The 27,513-nt window shown below is 38.5% G+C and overlaps 1 protein-coding gene across 7 annotated transcripts in view; it reads right to left on the bottom strand.

The window, feature by feature from the left end:
- The window catches only part of CHCHD3 (coiled-coil-helix-coiled-coil-helix domain containing 3), a 538,892-nt gene that overhangs the window by 501,658 nt on the left and 9,721 nt on the right, over nt 1-27,513 (bottom strand). The window lies entirely within an intron of this gene.

The following is a 27,513-nucleotide window of genomic DNA, read 5'->3' on the forward strand; positions in this document are numbered from 1 at the left end:
AGTCAGTCTCCCTCATTAAAACAAACTGCCCAGAAGGAGCTGAAATACAGAAGGCTAAAGCTTTTTAATGAAGAAAATACCATAATCCCTTTTTTACCTTTAGGGGAAAGGTAGACAAAGAACTGACTAGAATCCTAAGGAACAAAATATTAACAATTATAGGTTCTAACCATTTCAAATTAAAGTGAACTTTAATTCTTACCCTCAAGAGGCTCACAACATATGGAAGTCTTCATTATTCTTCCTTTTTTTATAAGGCCTTATATCGTTAGCATGTATTCTAGGTCCTGCAAATTGTTTTTTCAACCTTTACTAAGTGCTAATATGTGCCCAGGCCAGCAGGTAACATAATGTACAACTGGCATGAAAAACAGTATGGTCCAATGCAGTTCTTAGCTTGGCAATGCAAGAAGTTCGTAAACTTGGATAAGAAAAAAAAAAAAAGCATCTTTATTTTTACTGACTTCTAAGTGAAAGTAAGCACTTCCTCCAATTATGAATGACGGCCTAAGATCAAGTAGTATTAGCCACAGTACCTGTGACTTTGTCATCAAAAGATATCATCTATTTTCATAACATATAATAGTTTCAGACACCTCAAAATATAATATACCCAACACCAGATCTTTTTATTTAATGCACTAGTAAGTAAACATATTACCATGTTACAAATTTGGGTTTCTGTTGTATAACTGGCTTCCTTTGTAATGCTATATATTTTACGTATTTAAAAAATTATTCTGAGAATAAACCCATAGGCTTCACCAAAATGCCAACTACGGCACAAAAATGGTTAAGAGCTTCTAATCCAGTAGAGTGCATAGATTTGCAGTGAAGACCAAAGCTTAAATCCAGGTGTTGGTTACCTGTGGCCTAAAGTAAGTCATTTAACCTCTCAGAGCCTCTATTCCTCCATTTGTGCATGCTTTTAAGGGTAGCTGGGATGTGATAAAGTGTGAAAAAACATAAATCAAATTTTACATGATGCCAGACTATGATAAAGATGCCAGAGTTAGTAGTACATCTAGGTCAATACAATTTCTGCAAAGGATTTAACCAACAAAAATTTCAGAGTAAAAACAAAGGTCAAAGGGGACATTTTACAGTTTTTAATCCAAACCTTATAAACATCTTGTCCTCAGGTAATTTTTGAAAGACAATCCAGAAAAATCAAAATGACAATTAAGATAAAAACCAAACTCAAAGAGCCACAGCTCATTATTTCACATAATCATCTAAATTTTTGTCACTCAAGAAAAGTTACTTTACTTGAGTTAAATCAACAAGAGAAATATTACGAGTTATATTTAAGATGCAAATGTGGTTTATCCTCAAGCAAAAATCAGTCTTATCATTTTATCTTTACCACAGAGTATAACACATTTATAAATTATATTGGAATGCTTTTTTGTTCAAATATGTTTTACACATTTTAACAATCACAGATCTAATTACAGATTTAAAACATTCAGTTTATTTGTGATGTCAGAATTTACAATAGCAAATGAATTGGCTAAATTATGAAAATACTATCTCAACTAATGCAAGCAAACAATAAAATCTTTAACCCTTAGAGATTGGAAGTTACAAGGAAGAGAGGAGAGATGCAGACAGATAATCCCAAAAGTCAAACAGTGAAGCTTTAGTTTTGGATCCAGTAAGAGATACCCACTCAGATAGAATCAATTAGTGAACAACCACCTTATCGGGACAGCAGCCATGAGCTGTGGAGATAAATTCAGAGGAAAAAAAGAAAGCAATCTGTATCTCCCAGTATTCTGACATTGGGCAAGAAAAACAGTATGTTCATATATATTTAAATGACCACAAAGCAACAATAATTTTAATCCATCACTGAGACAATATAAAACAGTAAAATAACTAAGTGTAGTACATGCTGATTAAGAAGTGATTAGCGTTCAATGGGGATTATCAGGGAAGACTTCATGGAAGAGGCAGGATTTTACTGATTTTAAAGACAAATCTGGCCTATTTTGGGGTGTGGGGGGGTTAGTGACAAGTAAGGGAAGGGTTAAGAGGCAGGAGGACAGCAAGAATCACAAGGGCTAGTTTAGAAAGTTAACAAGATCATCAAAATAATTACTCATAGATCACTGGGAATTCACTATCAAAGAATAAGTGTAGGGCTTCCCTGGTGGCGCAGTGGTTGAGAGTCCGCCTGCAGATGCAGGGGACACGGGTTCGTGCCCTGGTCTGGGAAGATCCCACATGCCGTGGAGCGGCTGGGCCCGTGAGCCACGGCCGCTGAGCCTGCACATCCGGAGCCTGTGCTCCGCAACGGGAGAGGCCACAACAGTGAGAAGCCCGCGTACCGCAAAAAAAAAAAAAAAAAAAAGAATAAGTGTATAAAACTGTCCCCCCCCCCAAAATCATCTAAAACCTCTCAGACACAATACTGACAGAGTACTTAGATAACAGCAACAATATAGAAACCTATGCTTAAATGTTTCCAAGCTGGCCTCAAAATATTTACATATATATATAAAAATTCACAAAGTGCAGAGCAATTCAAGATGTCTGAAAGCAGGAAACAAGAGTAAGGACATTTTGCAAGTTTCTGCCAAGACAGTGACAGTGGAGTTTTTTTTATAAATATGCATGTATCTGCCCTAAATAAACACATAAAATAAATATGTTGATTTAAAGTATTGGACACCTGATATTTTAGCAATAGCTTTTCAATTTCGTTATTTTTTTTAAAAAATCATTTCAAACTTAAAAGAGTTGCAAGAATACTACAAAGAATTCACATATACCCTTAGCCCATATTTCACAACTGACATTTTACCAGATATATTTGAACATTTTCTCTCCCCCGCCACCACACAGACACACACACACATTATTTGTTTCTGAAACATGTGACAGTACATTGCAGACATGATACCTCTTATCCCTAAATATTCCAGGGAGATTTCTAAAACACAAGAACAATCTGTTATGTAACTACAGTACAATGATCAAAATTAAGAAATTAACGGTCATACATAAAATACTATAATCTATAGGTCTTATTCTTTTTTTTAATAGGTCTTATTCTATTCACCAATTATCCATACATCTTTCAAAGAAAACAAAAAAATATGTGATTCAAATACAATCCAGGATCATACACATTCCATATTTCTTTAGACATATCATTTTTTAATTTATGTAAGGCAAACTTAAACTTAAGAAATCCAGGAAAAATAGTGCCCAGCAATTTTATCGCACTTAATTTTTTCCATCCTATTTACATGCTCTATTACGATAGTCTTCCATGTTTTAAGAAAAAAAAAACTGAAGAGGCTTATACTTAAGTATATGAAGCACAGTAAATGCTTTGTCACCCACAACAAGACCCACAAGGCTCTGCTGTACTCTTGCCAGTTTATTCCCATTTCCCATTTAATCATCAATACCTTGAGAGCAACAAGCCTTGCTCATCTTTGTATCCCTCATAATTTACACAAAGCTATGAATGTTTGAAGGGCAAAGTAAGCTTGATGTTTGAAAGATGCTTCAACAGGACAGAGAAAACAGGTCTATCTTTTCAGGTTAAGGTTAAGATTAATCTCCATTAGGATTCTCCATGAAAGACAAAAGGGAACTGTATGTTAAAATGATTAGAGAATGAGTATCTTCACCTGTTAATCATTTAGAATAAAGAAAAATGCCCCATCTTCCTCCCCTCCACTGTCAACACTGACTCCTTGGTCCAAGTCCCTTCCATAGCTAAGGCAGTGCTGTCATTTTCCATTGATTCTAAGAAGCACAATTATTCACATTTCAACAGCTCTGATATCGATGGCATCTTACTGCTGCCGTGGGCCAAGCGGCAGTCATAACACAGTTCATGACACTGTCTATGTAAGATCAAGAAAGCAATAGCATCAAAACACGCAGAATGAGTGTCAGCTTGGGAGAAAACTCCAGAGTAGATAGTGAAATGCTCTTGTAAGAAATGCTACATCGGCACATATATACAATGGAATATTACTCAGCCATAAAAAGAAACGAAATTGAGCTATTTGTAATGAGGTGGATAGACCTAGAGTCTGTCATACAGAGTGAAGTAAGTCAGAAAGAAAAAGACAAATACCGTATGCTAACACATATATATGGAATTTAAGAAAAAAAAGTCATGAAGAACCTAGGGGTAAAGCAGGAATAAAGACGCAGACCTCTTAGAGAACGGACTTGAGGTTATGGGGAGGGGGAAGGGTGAGCTGTGACAGGGCGAGAGAGAGTCATGGGCATATACACAGTAACAAACGCAGTAAGGTAGATAGCTAGTGGGAAGCAGCCGCATGGCACAGGGATATTGGCTCGGTGCTTTGTGACAGCCTGGAGGGGTGGGAGGGGGAGGGTGGGAGGGAGGGAGACGCAACAGGGAAGACATATGGGAACATATGTTTATGTATGACTGATTCACTTTGTTATAAAGCAGAAACTAACACACCATTGTAAAGCAATTATACCCCAATAAAGATGTTAAAAAAAAAAAAAAAAAAAAAGAAATGCTACATCACTAGCACTCTTAAAAGCATAGAGGAAGAGACTGTGTGGAAATACACCGACATGACAACTTGGGGTCAGAAAGTCACTCAAAAACTTGGACTCTGAACGTGAATAAAATTCAGGAATATCATAACTAAGTCATTTCACTTCAGTTTTCCTTTTTAATCTATGTTCTTCCAATAAATGTAAAATGAACATTCTGAAGGATAGGAAAGCATTTAATCATAGCTTAATTGTCAGGGTTATTTCTCAGAGGAACATAAAATAATGGTGTATCTTATAATTAACGGCATCTCAGATTCAAGAGAACACAGTATTTCCAGCACACAGAGAGCGGCACTCCATTCTTGAAGAGCTCCTTCAGAAAATGACCACAGCCAAACCAGAAAGCCAGAGTTTGCCAGCTTTCAATTGCTCCAGACACTGACAAGGTTCTTGCAGGCCAGGCTCCTAACATGGCTGGCAAACCACAGAGGGAGATAGCATGACACACATACCCCTACAAACCAAAACACAGCTGGGATGCTAAATTCAGACCTATCAACCTTGACAGTACCCTTTTAATTACTATTTTTCCCTAATTCTCTAGAGTGATTTTGTTTTAAAACCTGGAAGCTGCCAACAGCATTTTTTGTTATTGGCCAAGTTATTCTGAGTATCATATCCAAATAATGAAACATAGATAAATTATTTTAAAGCAAAAGACCTTTAAGAATGCATACTCTTGCACCTTGTTCATGTTAATGTATTTTTACCTAATTTTAAATTTTTATACTTTAGGGACTTCCCTGGTGGTCCAGTGGCTAAGACTCTGCGCTCCCAGTGCAGGGGGCCTGGGTTCGATCCCTGGTCAGGGAACTAGATCCCACATGCTGCAGGCAACTGAGAGTTGGCACACCACAACTAAAGATGCCCCACGCCGCAACTAAAAAAAAAGATCCCACATGATGCAACGAAGACCCGACAGAGCCAAATAAATATTTTTTTAAGTATTTAAAAAAAAATTTTATACTTTAGAGCTAAGCATACACATAAATACATTTATATATGAATGAACTTTTAGAGATAAAAGTATATTTCAGATTGCTTGGGGACAAACTTCAAAAAACGACATAATTTCCACTTATGAATGTACATAGACAATTATAATTACATATACCATATAACTATGACTTGAGTCGGCAGAATATACAAAGCTGCAAACTCAATCATTAATCACAAAATGTTTTGCCCAGGTAACAATGTTGCTCTACAAAGATGCATGAAAATGGTTCTTATCTAAAAAGCTCACAATCTATCCAAGGAATCCAGGAGGTAAAGAGTCCATTCCACCATTTGCCAGACAAGAACACTAAGGCTCAGAGACATAAACTTGTCCAAAGTAAAATGGCTAGTTGCCGATAGAAGCCAGATCTCATTTCCAATCAGCAATCCAATAACACACGAATGTAAATAGACTCTACTTATTAAGCAATGTTCTAGGCATCAGGATACCCCTCAGGTAATTAGTGCCCAATTCTATAGATGAGGAAACCATTGTGATTGGCCCATGGTGATTCAGGACTGACAGGTCCCAAAGCGTGAGCCCCCATCACTGCACCACATTGCCTCTGACTCCACAACAACGGACATTTGCAGGCTCTGACCCTCCCTCAAAAACGGCCTGACACAGCACGAAATTAGTGCTGTAAAGCTGTGCTAAATTCTCCCTCCTAGTTAGAATTTAATGGGGAGAAATGCAAGAGTTATTACCTTGCAATAGAGAAAAACAAAAACAAAAAGCCTCCATTATCACACCTGGAAAAACAGATAAAAAGCCAACCAAAATTATACAAACTATTATAAAAGTAAATTGTGACAATCCCTTCACTTCACTGTCCAGCCCCACCAGCCTTGGGCACAACAGCAGACAGAACAAAGCCTCTGACATTAGTTTATGTTTACTACAAAGAATCTTCAGTGACTTCTAATTAAACTGTTAAAATGTCTATACTAATGTCGCTGTGGTTAACATGTTATTTGCACACACACACATTTGTGTGTATATGTGTATACAAATATTTGCTTGTTTGCTGCCCGTTTGAACCAGGACTACAATAGAGATAATATCAGAATCCAAAGGGAGGCATTTCAAGCCCATTCTCAAGGCATAGAGAAACCCTGACTGCAAGCTGTGGGAAGGTGCCAACACCTTAATGGTGGCAAAGCTCATTGTAAATTCATCATTAAAAAGTGAAGTGGCATTCAGGTTTCCAAGTTAACCCAAAAATCCTTTATAAGCCTGAAGAATTATTATAAAACCATTATTTTCAGCTGCACCCATTCTTTCTTTGGGAAAACGCATTTTGAGTTCCTTTGCCCAACAATCAGGAACTGCCCAAGAAAGGGCAGGTGACTATAGCACGTAACCCCTGTCACTCTTGGGCATCACAAATTAGGGAAAGCTGAGGTTCAACACATTGCCTTCAGGTCACACACATAGTAAGGGACAGAGCTGAACAGGAGAAATGAACAGTCACACCTCAGGACTTCGAGGTCTATCAATATCCATGCTCCTTCCACCAAACCACAGTCCTAGGCATTTATTTAATACGTGTCTGAGCAACCTCTTGGGTGATGCACAGGAGGGACAGGGGGCCTATTTGAAACAATAGGAGTATCTATCACCAAATCATGGGGCTTCTGGCTCTCTCAGATTAGTAAGCCCCCCCATTCATACCTGGAAAGATCTACTGATCCAGCCCCAGGCTGAAGCACTGGGTAACACTCTGCTAGTTGCAGGCTAAGTGAAAAGAAATCAAATGTAACGCTTTTGCTTTAGAGAGGCGCTGAAGAAACCCTAGTAACAATCAGATCCGTGGTGAAGAGCCACCCACTGCCACTACTCAAGTGAAATCAAGGTCAAGTAAATCACATCAGCCTCCCCAAAACAGTAATCTGAATCATTCCATTTTTAAAGATAGTTGGCAATCATATGAGAAAGAAAAATGCACACATAATAATGGTAAATGTCCTAAATTACATTTGGTGATATAGTGTCAGGAAATAACTTTTATTTAAGTTATTTGATGATGATTTCATTCAAGATTTCTTGTGGATAGACGGCATGATGAATACCTTTCGGTAACGATCTTTGTTCATTTTCAAGAGGGCTACATTTTGCATGAATGAACAACACCAGAATAGGTGCTCCCTGCTGTTTCATCAACGCAGAAACTACTAGTTCCGAGAGCGTGGGAGAAAAAAGAAAACCACATTACACAATTTATCTAAGGGCAATGTTTTATTAATACATATGGCTTCATAAATGCTTTAGTATAAAATAGCCTTTTAAAATGAAGTACCTGTTAATGAGAAATACAAGATCAACAGGCTGAAAAACCAACTATATTTGCCTCTCTTATTCTGAAGATGACAGAAAAATAGCACCATTCCTTCTACTTCAGCGAATGCGGCATGTCTTTTCACTAAGACAAAGCAGTGCATAATTCCCTAAAGACAAAGTTTTTCAAAAACTTATAAAAGAAAAAGACACTGTTCAAATATATCCAACAATGCCACCCTGCTGATACTAAAATAACTGACTGCTGAGCTCCTTTGACAGAGAACGAGGTCACTCTGCATAGGCTCATCAGAAGTTCCCACTCACACTCCCAAGCATCTCTGAAAGGGGTACGAATTCCCAAAGCTCTACTTCACCTACATTCTACTGAGCCAACTCAAAATTTTAAAAGAGAATAATAAATATCATCATGTAAATCCCTAAGTGTATGCTGCAAACATAGGAAGAGAAAATATACATTTGGAGATGCTTTTTAAAAATGTGACAAGAGTTCAAGAGCATTTTAACAGCTTTACTGAGATAAAATTTATATACTCTAAAATTCACCCATATAGGCTGTACCGTTCAATGCATTTTAATATATCAATACTTGCAGGTGTACAGCCATCAACAGTTACTCCTAGCCCCCAACCCGCACCACCAACACCCTCAGCCCTAGGCAACCACTGATCTACCTCCTGCCTCTACAGATTTGCTTATACTGGACATTTCATAAAAATGGAATCATACACTACGTGGTCTTTTGTGACTGGCTTCTTTCATTGAACACAATGGTTTTGAGGTCGAAAGCATTTTGAAGAAGCTGGGATGCTGATGCTCATGGTGCCTTCCACTCACTCATTCCATCATCAAGGGTTTCTTGAGCACCTTCCACAGGTGAGACAGACGCCACACGGGTCACAATGGGACCTGAAGGCTTTCCAGTATGAATTCTGCCCTCAAGGAGCTTACAGCAGGATAAAGATGCTAACACAGCTATAAAAAACTTTTTTTTTAATGTAGAAAACAGTGACTGCCAAGAGAAAAATATAGACAAAATACCATGTGAGTTCAGATGAAAGCAAGGTAAATAAGATCAAGAAAAGTTCTGATAAGACAACCTTTGAGTTGATCACACACACACATATACAAATAGTTAAAACCAAGTATAACAACACAGGGATGGAGGCACTTCCCACAGAAGCAAACCCACACTCCTTAGCTCTGTTCCATCCATATTTACTCCTGTACTCTGATCTCTACTCTCCCACACAGTACCTGCATTCCAAATAACTATAACTAGTGATAAGTCCCAGGAATCACTAAGCCCTTTATGATCCTAACTGCTCCACCCACCATTTCTTCTCCCAAGAAATGCCCTTCCTCCTTTCCATCATCCCCCACAATCAACCCCATCATGTCTGATTGGTGAACTCCTATTCATCCTTCAATATTCAGCTGAAGTATTACCCCCTCTTTCACGAAGTCTACCCTGACCTCCCCAGTTATAGTTAGTCCTTATTCAATTCTTTATGATACATGTGTATCTCTATTCCAGCTAATCTGCATTGTTCTGCTCTGTTCAGCTATGAAATCTCAGCACTTAGTATAGTGTCAGGCACATAGCCAGTACTAAATAAATGTTTGTTGGAACAAGGGCACAGAACACCAAGTGAAAGGCAAAGAGGGTAGACAAAAAGGTTGGCAGAGTCAACCCGAAGTGTGTGAAAGGGGGCAGTAAAGTAAGAGCCCTGGACACTATGTTAAACAAGGAAAAAAAGAAAGGGACATTTATTGATTACTTGCTATATTTCAGCACCGGTACATTATCTCATTTACTCTCTATGACAACCATATGAAATTAGTCTCTCCATCTTATCCTGGAGGAATCTGAAATAAGTTATACAAAATGACACAACTATTAAGTGGCAAAAGCTCTTTGAACACTAAACATATACTCTGTGTGTGTGTGTGTGTGTATGTATGTATGTGTGTGTGTGTGCGCGCACGCACACTTCTACTCACAGGTAATTCAGCTACAGCCTTTCCATTTCCTATTTGAAGAAACTGGGGTTCATTTCCTTTGGAACTCTGTTACTGAAAGCACACGGTTACATTACATCACTGCCAGCAAAGGAAAGGTGATGTTTCGGTCCGCCTTTGCAGCCTCCACCCTGGGTCTGGCTAGTCCAGTACAAATCATGCCTCCTGAGGCACAGCAGAAATAACATCGCAAGCTTGAGTACTACAGAAGCCTCAGTACTGTTCAACTAAACAAATTTCACTTGGATGAAGAGAAGGTAGTTCTCAATCAAAGTATATAACATGGCCTTTAAAAGTTTCAGGTCAAAGTCCTATAAGCAACAATAAGGAAAAAAAAAAGCAATGTTAAAAATTATTGTTTTTTAAAGTTTCACTTTGCCATTTCTGCAAATATCATTTTGCAAAAAGATGAACCTGGGTTATGAAACAATGGTTTAATCAGTAGAGGTATAATGTTTAACAGCACAAGAAACAAAGAATCAGAGGAAGCAATTTATCATTTGTATGTTTATCAGGCTTGATAAAAAATTATTTTTTAATTATACAGCCTATGTTTTTCTTAAAGATTTTTTATTAAAAAACTAATAAAATATGTCAAAGGTCAAAGAATAACCATGAGAAGAGGATTATAACCTCCCATAAACTTATAATAATTAATCTAAAATGTTTCTGAGAAAGAATATTAAAGCAACCTTTTTAGAAAAGTTGTATAAAGGTGTCACAAAAGTAGTTTATGGGCTCGATCTCATGAAATTCCCAGAGAAGTCAACATGTTATTTAGAAAAGTTAAAGAAACACATTATGCCCAGTAGGTATCTATATTAACCCACAAAATTAAACAGAAGCTGCTCGGCCATACCAGAGAAGAAGAAAGAGTTGACTGGCCTTCAATGTCTGCAAGAATGCATGTTGCACACAAGCGTTAAAGCCATCTCTTGCTTGCTAAAAGCACAAGTTTCAAGAAGGAAAATGAACTGACGGCTGTTGGAGGTATTTCGTTAAAATAATTACATTTTGTTAAATTAATTTCTTCAAATAATTATAAGGACAATATTCAGAATCCATAACCTAGCTGGTTGCGTTAGTGAAACAATAGAAGTGTTTTGGGTGAACTGTCAATCTCAAATACTGCTTTAATATTTTTTATTTAAAACAAATCTATCCTGATTATAGCAACTGATTTTCATATCATTCCTCAGGTTCATCTTCAAAAATGACAGCGAGTAATCAATATTTTATCTTATTTTTTAAAGTCATGAGATGACCATTATGTCAACAGCAAGACTAACTGCATCTGAAGGATTTAGTGTAACCACCAAATAAGATGGAAAGCAAATCTAATATAGTTAAATGAATTATTATCACTGTGGCACATGGTGATAAGGAGAAAATGGGATGTATTCGGTAAATGCCCATATGAGCTGAGCCAAATCCTTACTTTTTCTTTTATCCTTGTTAGTGCTTAGCTATTTATGCGTTTGAGCCAGCTCCCTGGTCTCCCAGGCCTCCCCTACCGGCCTAAGGGGGTGCAGGCGGTGGGTTTTCCTTCCAATCCTCAACCAGAAGCCAAACCAATCCTCAACATTCCTGAGTTTCCAGACACCAAACCCACAGGCTTCAAAGAGCTGGTCCCGGTGCCTTGAGGAAGTGAAGGAGAGCAGAGATCATCCTTTCAGTTTTACTAGATGATAGCTGAGATGCAGCCAAATGGAAGAAGAGACGGTGAAGGGTAGACTTTCTTTTATTCCACACTGCCTAAACATCTGACCTCAACAAGTCAATGTTTACCTATAGCAAAGACTGGCATATAACTGCTTTTCACCTTAGCAAGGAGAGGTCAACACCAAGACAAGGCGAAATGCAGAAAAAAGTACCATAAAAGGAGGTCCTGAGAGGACAAATGAGTAAATGAAAGCTGCGGGATCTAAGGGAGAGAGTAAATCGCAATCACAGCACCATGGGATAAGTGCTATGAAAGGAAAGGTACATACAGGGTGCTGTGCAACCCCTCAGGAGGTGCATCTAACCCAGACCTAGAGTTAGAAAAAACTTCTAAGTAAGTGATTTCTAGGCAGGGATGTGAACAATGAGGAAGAGTTAGCCAGATAAAAGACAGGGGGGAGGTGAGGTGGGCTGGGGTGGGGTAGACAGTTGGAGGAACAGTGGTGAGACAGAAGAGACAACACAGAAAAACACCAAAAGATAAGCTCAAGGACTCAAGAACTGCTAGACAGAAAGTTCAACATGACACACGGGCGTCTGGGAGATGATGCAGGACACTACAGCAGAGATGGGTTCTGCAGGACCTTGCTGGCTACGTAAAAGAAACTTACACCTCACCTAACAGGAAGGGGGAGCCTCTCAAGAGGAATGACATGATTGGTTTTACACTTTGGAAAGACTACTAGGGCTGCAGTGGGAACAGACTGGGGAATGTGAGAGTGAAGGCCGGGACCCCAAGCAAGAGATGGTTAGAACAAGGCAGGAGAAAGGCCTGTGGGTGTTCCCTGAAGGATAACAGCAACAACAGGGTGAACCAGCAAAAAAAACAAAAGTAAGTCCCGCCAACAATGTCAATACACAGGGGCTTTCAGCAGCCATCTAGCTCCCCACCATACAATCTGCGAGATGTTCTAACCCCATCAGGCCTTTAAGTAAAGAAACAGCTATTGTTACTATCCTGTAATTTCAAACCCCAATCATTTGATGCTAGCTAATTAAAACCCATATTTCAATTAACCACTCAGTCAGGGGAACCAGGGCATGCACAACCAGAATACTGTCTTCAGCATGCCATAGCAATTCCAGGAAAAATTCTGAAGAGCCTTACCATAATGATCCACGTGGGTTCCCAACACTTTTCAAGAAACACTCAAGTACAGTGACAGCTGTCAACCAAGTGTCAAGTAGCCCTGGGGGCAGAACAGGTTTAAAAAGAGGACTTAAAAGCACTTATTGTTACCTGGTAGCACTGACTTGGCCTAATACAGAGCACTGGACAGGTAATTCTTAATAAAGCAGGGACACAGGAAAGGGTAAACGGAAGAAATGAAATGCTGGGTCAGACTTTATTTTTTTTAATGTTTTTTTACAAGGAAAAACATCATCAACAACAATAACCTACTATTTGGTTGACAGGTGGAAGGGTCAGTGGACTAACTTTGAATACCTCTGCTTGAAGTATGAAAATATTTCAAATTCTCTTGGGCAATTTATTTGAAGAGATCTGGGCCATCCAGATCATACCCTCAAAGTCTATCAAATTCCAAGAAAGGCAAAAATATTGTTAATCGAGTGTTTATTTTACAACTGGCATATTAAATTTAAATCAACAATAGTGTTTTTACATATTGTATGCCCTATACTTTAGAGTCCACTAGAGCTGCTTATATAACCAATGTGATATTTTGTTTTATAAACCTTGAAGCATGATTATAAAACATACTTTATAGTCGTTTTCTCTTTGTGGTTTATGACATATTATGAGTGAGATCCATGATTTACTTGATTGTTACACCCAATAACACTTGTTCTTTCAGAAAATACAATCCACTATCCCTTTTGTGTCCAAAACCCACTGCAGCCAAAAAAGGGGGAGGTTATTTAAAACAGCTTCTCTCTTTTTCCCCTGGTCACTGAAGTTACTTCCTTCCAGCTCATGAGTACTGTGACTCCACGGCAGAACTACATTTCTAATCTACAGTATGCAACGCACATAAAAAAAGAGCTGCTTATTTCTAGTCACTTGGGAACAGGTAGGGAATTTCTGGCCCACTTGATCTCATACCACTTGGAAGCACTAATGAAAAGTAAATTATGCTACAGTAGTCGCAGGGTAGGGGGCTCTGAAGATTTAATAAAAGGCAGCTGAGGCACCAGTGGTCAATCAGTTAACTAAGAAATCAAAGGGCAGAAGTTCCAAGTCACAGAAAATTCTGGAAGATGTGACTCACTGATATTTCAGGACCTACTCAGCTTCTCTCCCTGTAATTCCTTTCCTCTTCTGCTGCAGCTTTGGCTTTTCTGTGTGACTCCCCCTTTCAACCGTCCCAAAATACCATGGAATATACACTATACTGTCAATGATCTGCTCCATTTTTTTTTAAGTTTTCTATGCTCTCTTCTCAATTTCAAAATAGAGTTTAAATTTGTGCTGGTTTCTTAAATACGACACAAAGAGTGATGAATCAAGTGGCACAGGGGAAAGCGCCCTAGACTAGGGGAAACAAGACAAGTGTGAGTCTGCCACTAATCAGCCATGTGGCCTCAGTCACCAGCTCTACCCAAATCCTCCCCTAACTTTGCCACTTCTACCTCGACTGTGTCTCAGCTGTCTTCCCTGTCTGGATTTCCAACTAAATGCTGTACGTTATCCACTTGTACCATTTCACCTCCCCTGCTCACAAAGCTTCTGTTTTACCCTCCACAGCCTCAAGTAGCTAAAGATAACTTTTTTTTTGGCTATAGGGCCAGTTAAGGACAAATAAAAATGCTTATGAGGCTGCTTATTTTTTCAAGAAAATGAAAATGGCTTCATTTAGTGCTATGGTGGAAAACACATATTCTTACCATTTAGATTTGTTCGTTCAATATAAAAATATCAATGAGGAAATCAACACTGCATTTTTAGCCACAAAATGTTATTAATAACTGAGTATATCTGAAAAGTATCAACTAATGCAACTTTCTAAACTTGCACCCTAAATTTAAATGAAACTGCTCAGTAGCCACTAGGCCCAAAGGATAAGATTAAACTCCTTGGGCTTCCCTGGTGGCGCAGTGATTGAGAGTCCGCCTGCCGATGCAAGGGACACGGGTTCGTTCTCCGGTCCGGGATGATCCCACATGCCGCGGAGCGGCTGGGCCCGTGAGCCATGGCCGCTGAGCCTGCGCGTCCGGAGCCTGTGCTCCGCAATGAGAGAGGCCACAACAGTGAGAGGCCCGCGTACCGCAAAAAAAAAAAAAAAAAGATTAAACTCCTTAACTTCCCCAACCTTCCCACCCATGAGAACCCCACTAGAACCCTTTATCTGATCTGTGCAGTGACTCTGCCAGGAAAACCTTCAACACCAATGCCCCCACCCCTCTTATGCTCAAGGTCTGGCTCAAGTCCACTTCCCCTGATGACCTGCCTGCCCAAGTTCTTGAACTTCTTTCTCTGAAGCCCTAAAGCACTTTCTAGACCTCTTATATATTCTATCTCACTTACATATTCATTCACCTACTCCAAAATCCTAACTGAGCAGGTGAAGAGTACTACGTTAGTACTTATTCACTACACTATAATGTTAAACATGATTTGACCAAACTAATAGTTCCTTAAAGTCAAAGATCACTTCCATGCTAATATCTGTTGACTGATAAAGGGTTCAACCATCCATTAAATGTAGATTGTTTATGGATTTCTTTTTAAGAACAGAATATACTGACAAGAGAATTTGATCTAAATCATACCTTTAAATCAATAGTGTATACATTTCTTCCTTTCAGGAAGTGTTACTGCACATGCAAAAAAAAGGGCAGTGTCGAGACACTGGCATCAACAAACTGTCACATATTAAAAGTTGGAAACCAAGATACTGCAACTCCCTTCAGTTCTTGTAACTCAAGTCAAAGAAACAAGCACAGCTTGTTACTGTGAACTCTCCCTACAATGTTAGGTCTAAATGAGCCTTAAAGAGCTATCTAAAAATAAACAGGAGGGCCAGATTCTGGGAGAAAAATACATAGAACATATAGACAAATCTGCTTCCTTAAACTGGCTGTTTAGTTTGGGCTATGCTATTTCCTGCTTAAATTGGTTTCCTGCAATTTGTTAAGGATGCCAAATACTTGGTGATCTCAGTGATATACTTAAAAAAAAAAATCAGCAAATCTTTCTTATTTTTCCCAATGACAAGAAATGTACTGAGAAACGTGCACATTGAGGATAAAAATAAAAGTGAGTTCATTTGTCTTTTTTCCCAGATTCATCATTTTCATCTGGTTGCTAGCGGTTTAGGTAACCAACAAATAGCCTCCTAATAACATTCCTGCCTGATTTTTCATATTGACTTGGGGACACAGTTTCTTCAGCAATAAGCAGGACCAAACATGAGAGGTCTGACCTCACTATAAGCCAGAAAAACTAAAGGATCAAAGTGGAAAAGAAAAAAAAATCAGTATCCAACACTGATTTTTAAAATCAAAAAATACAAGATGTTAATGAAAAGGTAAGTTTATAACTGCACAAGGTATCCCTTTATGTCAGCCTAATAAAAAAAAAAAATTCCCTGATATAAAAGCAAACCAGCTACATCAGCGTCCACGTGGTAGGAGCTCCCAAGAATTGCTACCACCAGTGCCTGTGTCCCCAGCGTGAACCGCAGTCACCCCCCGCCCCCACCTCTCCAGGACACCCTCCAAGACCAGCAGACCCAACCAACTCCGTGAAGATGAGCTAAAAGACCTTAATGAAGACAGCAGCCATCATTTAAAACATTAATTATCATTTTTTTGGTGTTTTTCTCCCCAGATCAATAATAAGCTCCAGGAGAAATTGTGCCTGTCTTAATCATCACTGTATATCCTCAGCAGTAATAGAGGGTTGAGCGCATATTAAATGCTTATATTAAGAAATAATACAGACAGCAACAGTCAGCGCTACCCACCACCAGTCCCTCCCATCAGGAAACTTGCACAAGCCTCTTAGATAGCCTCATCCACCAGAGGGCAGACATCAGAAGCAAGAAGAACTACAATCCTGCAGCCTGTGGAACAAACACCACATTCACAGAAAGACAGACAAGATGAAAAGGCAGAGGGCTATGTACCAGATGAAGGAACAAGATAAAACCCCAGAAAAACAACTAAATGAAGTAGAGATAGGCAACCTTCCAGAAAAACAATTCAGAATAATGATAGTGAAGATGATCCAGGACCTCGGAAAAAGAATGGAGGCAAAGATCGAGAATATGCAAGAAATGTTTAACAAAGACCTAGAAGAATTAAAGAACAAACAAACACAGATGAACAATACAATAACTGAAATGAAAACTACACTAGAAGGAATCAACAGCAGAATAACTGAGGCAGCGAAAGGATAAGTGACCTGGAAGACAGAATGGTGGAATTCACTACTGCTGAACAGAATAAAGAAAAAAGAATGAAAACAAATGAAGACAGCCAAGAGACCTCTGGGACAACATTAAACGCAACAACATTCACATTATAGGGGTCCCAGAAGGAGAAGAGAGAGAGAACGGACCAGAGAAAATATTTGAAGAGATTACAGTCAAAACCTTCCCTAACACGGGAAAGGAAATAGCCACCCAAGTCCAGGAAGTGCAGAGAGTCCCATACAGGATAAACCCAAGGAGAAACACGCCGAGACACATAGTAATCAAATTGGCAAAAATTAAAGACAAAGAAAAATTATTGAAAGCAGCAAGGGAAAAATGACAAATAACATACAAGGGAACTTCCATAAGGTTAACGGCTGATTTCTCAGCAGAAACTCTACAAGCCAGAAGGAAGAGGCATGATATATTTAAAGTGATGAAAAGGAAGAACCTACAACTACGATTACTCTACCAAGCAAGGATCTCATTCAGATTCAATGCAGAAATCAAACCCTTTACAGACACGCAAAAGCTAAGAGAATTCAGCACCACCAAACCAGCTCTACAACAAATGCTAAAGGAACTTCTCTAAGTGGGAAACACAAGAGATGAAAAGGACCTACAAAAACAAACCCAAAACAATTAAGAAAATGGTCACAGGAACATACATATCAATAATTACCTTGAACGTGAATGGATTAAATGCTCCAACCAAAAGACACAGGCTTGCTGAATGGATACAAAAACAGGACCCATATATATGCTTTCTACAAGAAACCCACTCCAGACCCAGGGACACATACAGACTGAAAGTGAGGGGATGGAAAAAGATATTCCATGCAAATGGAAATCAAAAGAAAGCTGGAGTAGCTATACTCATATCACATAAAATAGACTTTAAAATAAAGAATGTTACAAGAGACAAGGAAGGACACTACATAATGATCAAGGGATCAATCCAAGAAGAAGATATAACAATTATAAATATATATGCACCCAACATAGGAGCACTTCAATACATAAGGCAACTGCTAACAGCTATAAAAGAGGAAATCGACAGTAACACAATAGCAGTGGGGGACTTTAACACCTCACTTACACCAATGGACAGATCATCCAAAATGAAAATAAATAAGGAAACAGAAGTTTTAAATGACACAATAGATCACATAGATTTAATTGATATTTATAGGACATTCCATCCAAAAACAGCAGATTACACTTTCTTCTCAAGTGCGCACGGAACATTCTCCAGGATAGATCACATCTTGGGTCACAAATCAAGCCTCAGTAAATTTAAGAAAACTGAAATCATATCAAGCATCTTTTCTGACCACAACGCTATGAGATTAGAAATGAATTACGGGGAAAAATACGTAAAAAACACAAACACACGGAGGCTAAACAATACGTTACTAAATACCCAAGAGATCACTGAAGAAATCAAAGAGGAAATCAAAAAATACTTAGAGGGCTTCCCTGGTGGCTCAGTGGTTGAGGGTCCACCTGCCAATGCAGGGGATGCGGGTTCGTGCCCCAGTCCGGGAGGATCCCACATGCTGCAGAGCAGCTGGGCCCGTGAGCCATCGCTGCTGAGCCTGCGCATCCAGAGCCAGTGCTCCACAACAGGAGAGGCCACAACAGTGAGAGGCCCGCGTACCGCAAAAAACTAAATAAATAAAATACTTAGAGACAAATGACAATGAAAACACGATGATCCAAAACCTATGGGATGCAGCAAAAGCAGTTCTAAGAGGGAAGTTTATAGCTATACCAGCCTACCTCAAGAAACAAGAAAAAATCTCAAATAAACAATCTAACCTTACATCTAAAGGAACTACAGAAAGAACAAACAAAACCCAAAGTTAGCAGCAGGAAAGAAATCATAAAGATCAGAGCAGAAATAAATGAAATAGAAACAAAGAAAGCAATAGCAAAGATCAATAAAACTAAAAGCTGGTTCTTTGAGAAGATAAACAAAATTGATAAACCATCAGCCAGACTCATCAAGAAAAACAGGGAGAGGACTCAAATCAATAAAATTAGAAATGAAAAAGGAGAAGTTACAGCAGACTCCGCAGAAATACAAAGCATCCTAAGAGACTACTACAAGCAACTCTGTGCCAATAAAATGGACAACCTAGAAGAAATGGACAAATTCTTAGAAAGCTATAACCTTCCAAGACTGAACCATGAAGAAATAGAAAATATGAACAGACCAATCACAAGTAATGAAATTGAAACTGTGATTAAAAATCTTCCAACAAACAGAAGCCCAGGACCAGATGGCTTCACAGGTGAATTCTATCAAACATTTAGAGAAGAGCTAACACCTATCCCTCTCAAACTCTTCCAAAAAACTGCAGAGGGAGGAACACTCCCAAACTCATTCTACAAGGCCACCATTACCCTGGTACCAAAACCAGACAAAGATACTACAAAAAAAGAAAACTACAGACCAATATCACTGATGAACATAGATGCAAAAATCCTCCACAAAACACTAGCAAACAGAATCCAACAGCACATTAAAAGGATCATACACCATAATAAAGTGGGGTTTATTCCAGGAATGCAAGGATTCTTCAATATATGCAAATCAATTAATGTGACACAAAATATTAACAAACTGAAGGATAAAAACCATATGATAATCTCAATAGATGCAGAAAAAGCTTTTGACAAAATTCAACACCAATTTATGGTAAAAACCCTCCAGTAGTAAGCATGAACAGAACTTACCTCAACATAATAAAGGCCATATATGACAAACCCACAGCCCACATCGTTTTCAATGGTGAAAAACTGAAATCATTTCCACTAAGATCAGGAACAAGACAAGGTTGCCCACTCTCAACACTGTTATTCAACATAGTTTTGGAACTTTTAGCCACAGCAATCAGAGAAGAGAAAGAAAAGGAATCAAAATCAGAAAGGTAAAACTGTCACTGCATACAGATGACATAATACTATACATACAGAATCCTAAAGATGCTACCAGAAAACTACTAGAGCTAATCAATGAATTTTGTAAAGCTGCAGGATACAAAATTAATGCACAGAAATCTCTTGCATTCCTACACACTAATCATGAAAAATCTGAAAGAGAAATTAAGGAAACACCCCCATTTACCACTGTAACAAAGAGAATAAAATACCTAGGAATAAACCTACCTAGGGAGACAAAAGACCTGTATGCAGAAAACTATAAGACACTGATGAAAGAAATTAATGATACCAACAGATGGAGAGATATACCATGTTCTTGGATTGGCAGAATCTATACTGCTAAAATGGCTATACTACCCAAAGCAATCTACAGATTCAATGCAATCCCTATCAAATTACCAATGGCATTTTTTATGGAACTAGAACAAAAAATCTTAAAATTTGTATGGAGACACAAAAGACCCCGAATAGCCAAAGCAATCTTGAGGGAAAAAGACAGAGCTGCAGGAATGAGACTCCCTGACTTCAGACTATACTACAAAGCTACAGTAATCAAGACAATATGGTACTGACACAAAAACAGAATCATAGATCAATGGAACAAGACAGAAAGCTCAGAGATTAACCCACGCACCTATGGTCAACTAATCTATGACAAGGGAGGCAAGGGTATACAATGGAGAAAAGACAGTCTCTTCAATAAGTGGTGCTGGGAAAACTGGACAGCTACATGTAAAAGAATTAAATTAGAACACTCCTTAACACCATACACAAAAATAAACTCAAAATGGATTAGAGACCTAAATGTAAGATCACACACTATAAAACCGTTAGAGGAAAACATAGGAAGAACACTCTTTGACATAAACCACAGCAAGATCTTTTCTGATTCAACTCCTAGAGTAATGGAAATAAAAACAAAAATAAACAAATGGGACCTAATGCAACTTCAAAGCTTCTGCACAGCAAAGGAAACCATAAACAAGACCAAAAGACAACCCTCAGAATGGGAGAAAATATTTGCACATGAATCAACGGAAAAAGGATTAATCTCCAAAATATATAAACAGCTCATGCAGCTCAATATTAAAAAAACAAACACCCTAATCCAAAAATGGGCAGAAGACTTAAATAGACATTTCTCCAAAGAAAACATACAGATGGCCAAGAAGCATATGAAAAGCTGCTCAACATCACTAATTTTTAGAGAAATGCAAATCAAAACTACAATGAGGTATCACCTCACACCAGTCAGAATGGGCATCATCAGAAAATCTACAAACAACAAATGCTGGAGAGGGTGTGGAGAAAAGGCAACCCTCCTGCACTGTTGGTGGGAATGTAAATTGTTACAGCCACTATGGAGAACAGGACAGAGGTTCCTTAAAAAACTAAAAATAGAACTACCACATGATCCAGCAATCCCACTACTGGGCATATACCCAGAGAAAACCACAATTCAAAAAGACACATGCACCCCAATGTTCATTGCAGCACTATTTACAATAGCCAGGTCATGGAAGCAACCTAAATGCCCATCGACAGACGAATGGATAAAGAAGATGTGGTACATATACACAATGGAATATTACTCAGCCATAAAAAGGAACAAAGTTGGGTCATTTGTTGAGACGTGTATGGATCTAGAGACTGTCATACAGAGTGAAGTAAGTCAGAAAGAGAAAAACAAATATCGTATATTAGCGCATATATGTGGAATCTAGAAAAATGGTACAGATGAATCAGTTTGCAGGGCAGAAATTGAAACACGGGTGTAGAGAACAAACGTATGGACACCAAGGGGGGAAAGCCGTGGGGAGATGGGGGTGGTGGTGTGATGAATTGGGCGATTGGGATGGACATGTATACACTGATGTGTATAAAACTGATGACTAATAAGAACCTGCAGTATAAAAAAAACAAACAAATAAGAAAAACAACTAATACTAAACTTTCTTTGGGTTATTTATATGGAAATATGTTAATATAAATGTTTCAGACATTACATGAAATTTCTAAAAATCTTATAAGTTCTGGTATAATATTATAAATCATAATTCTAGTTATTTCTTTAAAATGTATATCTCAGAAATAACTAAATTTCCTTGTCAATTGCATTATTATGAACTTTCATCAAATCTTTAACCGTGGTCATTTTTAAGTCTTTTGTCATTTACAGACAGTTCTGGGTGCACTCTGATGCTTTCGCAAAAATGTTCCTATAAAAGGGTTTCATCTTCAAGGAATTCATGGAAAAGACTCTGACAAGTACAGGTTTCTGGTAACTGACTATACTGCTGAACTGAATGAATAAGCATTTTCAGAACTCTAATGGAAAACTGATGAACTCATAAAAGTGCTAACAAAAGATCAAGATAAAAAAAAATTAATTACATGGGACTGAGTGAACTGATGAGGATGATTATAATTTTTGTGACTTTCTGTTTGAATAAAAAAAGAAAATCCCACAAGGACTCAGAGGCAAAAAATATACAAATCAATTTTCACTGCAAAGTAAAGGAGCTGTTACAGTGGAGGATTACTGGACTGAATGTCAATATTATGACACAGTATGAGTGTGTTTCATGTTTGGTAATTGCAATCATTGTTGTTTTTGTGTGGTCATCCATTTACAATGCTTGGTGTCAGTTTATTTATCTCTTGTAAAAATAAAAATATATTTTTTAAAAAAAGCAAACCAATGTAGTTGAGATAGCACATAACACATCAAAGAATTTGAGGCAGCAAGGATACAATTAAGTTCTTTAGAGCGCATTCATTTATTAAAGTGGCATTACAATATGCTCTGTGTCACACAGTATATTATTTTGCCTAAACAGCTTTACATGCAAATACTTACTGCAGTGAGTCACTGATCTGGTTCAAGGTTGGGCAAAAAATAGTTTCAGTAAAGTCTTTAAAGGAAATCAGTTTCTTACAGCATAAATTATGTTCTCGAAACTATATATATGACAAAACTTAGTTCTTATACACAGAAATACTAGTGCTCTCAGTCCATCAACTCTGCCCTGTATTCACACATATGAATAGCCTAGGGGGCTGGTATGAATTAGAGTCCTGCAAGGAAGAGAGCATTTTAACAAATATTAAAAATTCAACTCACATTTAATATATCATTTACCTGACACTGAAAAATGTAGAAAAGGCTGGTGACATTTTTATCCATATTATTTTTGTAGACTTGAAAAATTATTTCATAACACATCTAAATTATAAATCTTAAGAAATCTATTATTGGGGCTTCCCTGGTGGCGTAGTGGTTCAGAGTCCGCCTGCCGATGCAGGGGACACGGGTTCATGCCCCGGTGCCGCGGAGCGGCTGGGCCCGTGAGCCATGGCCAATGAGCCTGCGCGTCCGGAGCTGGTGCTCCACAACGAGAGAGGCCACAACAGTGAGAGGCCCGCGTACCGGAAAAAAAAAAAAAAAAAGAAAGAAATCTATTATTGGATACTACTAAAACCCCAAACGCCGAAGAGAACATTAACTTTGAGGCTGTGTACTTTTAGAAACATATTCTTTAAATTTTAAGAAGAATAAATCTGTTAATTTGCGCAATCATTGTCTAACTGCATTCTGAACCTAAAGGCAAGATCACTTCAAAATAGTATGTCAAATATTAGTTCTTTTCTTAGGTTGGGCTGGAATGGGTAATGGAAATATTCTCAAAGAGCCTGAGCTATTAGCCTTGTTGAGCTTTTTTCACATCAAAGTGCAGACAGAAAAAGCAAGTATTTGTATGGCATATGAGGGTACACATGTGTTCACCAGCTACCCTGAATCTAAGAAATCAATTCCTCCAATACACTCATAACACACAGGTTAGGAAGCTGTGCTGAAGACTGAGGTGAAGACAGTAGTCCTCAGGGAACTATTTCCTGGCATCCATTTACCCACAATCCTGGAGGAGCTGGGATGTGGAAAAGGCAGGAAGCTAGATTCACAAACACACAGAGCTGTCTAGCTCCACAACCTCAGTCACCTGATGAAGCTCACAAGGCCAAGCATTGATAAAATCTAGACTAAAGCTGTGCAAGAGAACTTTCTGCAATGATGAAAATGTCCTATACTGCACTGTCCAATATGGCAGCCACTAGCCACAGGTGGTTACTGAGCACTGAAGGGTGACTAGTGTGACACAAGAGACAAAACTTTTATTCTATTTCATTTTAATTAATTTTAATTTAAATATTAATAGCCACATGTGACTAATGGCTACCATTTAGAGAGTGTACTTCTAGCCTGACCAAGAAAACACAAGGTGGCATTCAAAGAGTCTTCAGTGCCCAGGCTGGTCATGGACCAAAGAGTTCATCAGTCACGTCAAATCGAGAAATGGGAAGGGATGGATCCCTCAGCATAGGCAGAACTTATCTCAACGTCAGTGTCACACTCTGCAGGCCACACCATGAGCATTTATAGAAAGCCTCCCCACCCACACCCACTCTTTCAAAGTATCCTTTTAAGAAACCAACCCAAGAAGAAAAACACTTCCTCTCCTTCAACTCACTGTTGTATAAGAGCAAATATGGGAGAAAGCTAGAAGAACCAACAATCACTTACAGAAAGGTGCTTTCCTAAACTCAAGCAGAACATCACTAAAAAGCAGCTCTTTCCCTACAACTAGTTTCTGTCACATCCTTTCTACAAATGAAGCAAGATGTCATTCAAATGATAATAAAACAGAGTGGTTTACTGCATTTGCTCTGGAGTCAAACAGACTTGAATTCAAGTATCACATCCACTGCTCACCAGCTGTGTGACTTTGGGCAAGATAATTAATCACTTCAAGTCTCAATTTTCTTCCATGTAAAATGGCTTAATACAGTACCTTCTTCACAGGATTATACAGATTACACAAACTAGACATAAAGGATTTAACAGAGTACCTGGCACGTAATAAACATTACTTAAATGTTATTTATTACTATTCCATCATTAGTTAACCATCACCATCCTATCTCCTTAACATAGTAGGTAGAAAAGAAATCTACCTAGGGACTTCCCTGGTGGTCCAGTGGTAAGGAATCTGCCTTCCAACGCAGGGGATGCAGGTTCAATCCCTGGTCAAACCCATTAAGATCCCACATGTCGTGGGGGAACTAAGCCCACAAGCCACAACTACTGAGCCTGCATGCCTCAACTAGAGAGGCTGCATGCCACAAACTACAGAGCCCACACACTCTGGAGCCAGCGTGCCACAACTAGAGAGAAGCCCGTGCACCACAACGAAAGATCCCGCATGCCTCAATGAAGAGCCCACATGCTGCAACTAAGACCCAACGCAGCAAGAACACAATAAATAATTTTTTTAAAAAAAAGGAAAAGAAGAAATCTACCTAGAACAAAGCATATTTTAGATCAAATTCCAATTTTTAAAATATCCATATGTCAAAAGATAATGTTGGAAAAGCAAAAAGGGACAAGTCATGGTGTACCTCAGAAGCCAAGAAAAGCAATTCAAATTATATTCTCAGTACCATGGAGATCTACCACTAGGATATGATACGAGCTGATGTATTTTTTTAAAGATTGCTGAGGCCTCTCTGTGCTTGGCAGAGCATAGAGGGAGGACAAGAATGGAAGTAGGGAGCCAGTTAAGAGGCTTCAGCAAAAGACAAGGTAAGAGATGGTGGTTACCTCGACTGGAGCTGCAGCAGTAAAGATAGACAAGCAAAGAACATATCCAAACATATTTTGGAGATGGAGCTGACAAGACTAGCTAATGGTCTAATATGAGAATTAAGAAAGGGACTTTCCTGGTGGTGCAGTGGTTAAGAATCCACCTGCCAATGCAGGGGACACGGGTTCGAGCCCTGGCCTGGGAAGATCCCACGTGCCGCGAGCAACTAAGCCCACGTGCCACAACTACTGAGCCTGTGCTCTAGAGCCTGTAAGCCACAACTACTGAGCCGACATGCCACAACTACTGAAGCGCATGCCTAGAGTCCCTGCTCCGCGACAAGAGAAGCCACCACAATGAGAAGTCCATGCACCACAATGAAGAGTAGCCCCCTCTCGCCGCAACTAGAGAAAGCCCACACGCAGCAACGAAGACCCAACGCAGCCAAAAATAAAAAATAAATAAAATTTTTAAAAGATCTGTAATCCCGATTATAAAAAAATAAAATCAAATAATTTTTTAAAAAAATTAAGAAAGAAAGAGGAAACAAGGATGAATCCCAGTGCCATTTACCGGGAAAGATAAAGAGGAGAAGCAACTCTGAAGAAGAATAAAAAGCTTTGTCTTGGATCTGCTAAGTTGAAGAATTTTAAGTGGAGATGTGAAGTAGACAATTGTCGGAGTCAAGTTTCAAGGAGAGGTCAGGGCTAGAGATACAATTTTGGGCATCTACACAATGATTCAAAAGGCATACAATTTGATGACATTAGTGGAAATCAGCAAAGAAGACTAGACTGAGGATGCAAGTAAGGTAGAAGGAAAACCAAGAGTGTGGCTCAGAAGCCAAAAATAGGGTTTCCAGCAGAGGGGGTGGTCACTTTCTATCTAACCTTAATGAACGATGAACACTTCTTAATGCTAAACAAAAAGTCTGCAAAGGACAAGAACTATTTCTTATTCATCTTGGCACCTTCTGCTCTACACACATCAGAAGTTCAACTCATGGTTACTGACTTAATGATTAGTAAGAGGGTCACAAATGCCCCCAAGTGAATGGCATTTGGGCAACATCTCATCTTTCTCAAGGTATTTCAGTCTGTAGCCAGATTTTCCACACAATACCCCTTTCTAATAAATAATGAAAATTCTCGTTTAGTCCAAGTTTAATCATCTCAACTATTTTCTCATTGCCATTTCACCAAACAACAGCATGTCCATCCATCAAATTTAGCAGCAATAAGAACAGTGCCAGACACATAGCAGGTGCTCAATAAATATTAGTTGGATGAATAAATGGACAGGGTAAGAGAGAGAAAAGGAAAGAGAAACAGTCTCTTATCCTACAGGATAAGAGAGATAAAATGAGACAATAATTCTCTATGGATTTCATTTAACATCATATTTTCCTCAATAATTAAGACTATGAAGGAATAAACTTAATAAACTTAAAGAAATCTATTAAGATAGTAAAATCATCAGAGATTTTCATCTGGAAACAATAAATCAGTATTTTCTAAGTTCAATTTTTTTTAATAAATATTTACTCCCAAACCTCTCATACCCCTATAAGTAATTCATTTTACACAAAAAGATATGAAATAACCTTCCAAAGCCTAACAGAGGATTCAGGAGCTGGAGAGAAAAAACATTCCCAAAGACTGTTTGAAAGTAGATTCATTCCACTTTTAGTTCAAAGAATTTTAAAAGAAACCCTGGTACTAACCAATACAGTCGGCCTTCCATATCTGCAGGTTTCGCATCCACAGATTCCACCAACCACAGGTTGAAAATATTCAGGAAAAAAAAAAATTCCAGAAAATCCCAAAAAGCAAAACTTGAATTTGTCATGCAGGCAATTATTTACTTGGCATTTACAGTGTTATTAGGTATCATAAATAATCTAGAGATGATTTAAAGTATATGGGAGGATGTGCAT

Source organism: Stenella coeruleoalba (assembly GCF_951394435.1).
Source record: "Stenella coeruleoalba genome assembly, chromosome: 9".
Lineage (NCBI taxonomy): Eukaryota > Metazoa > Chordata > Mammalia > Artiodactyla > Delphinidae > Stenella > Stenella coeruleoalba.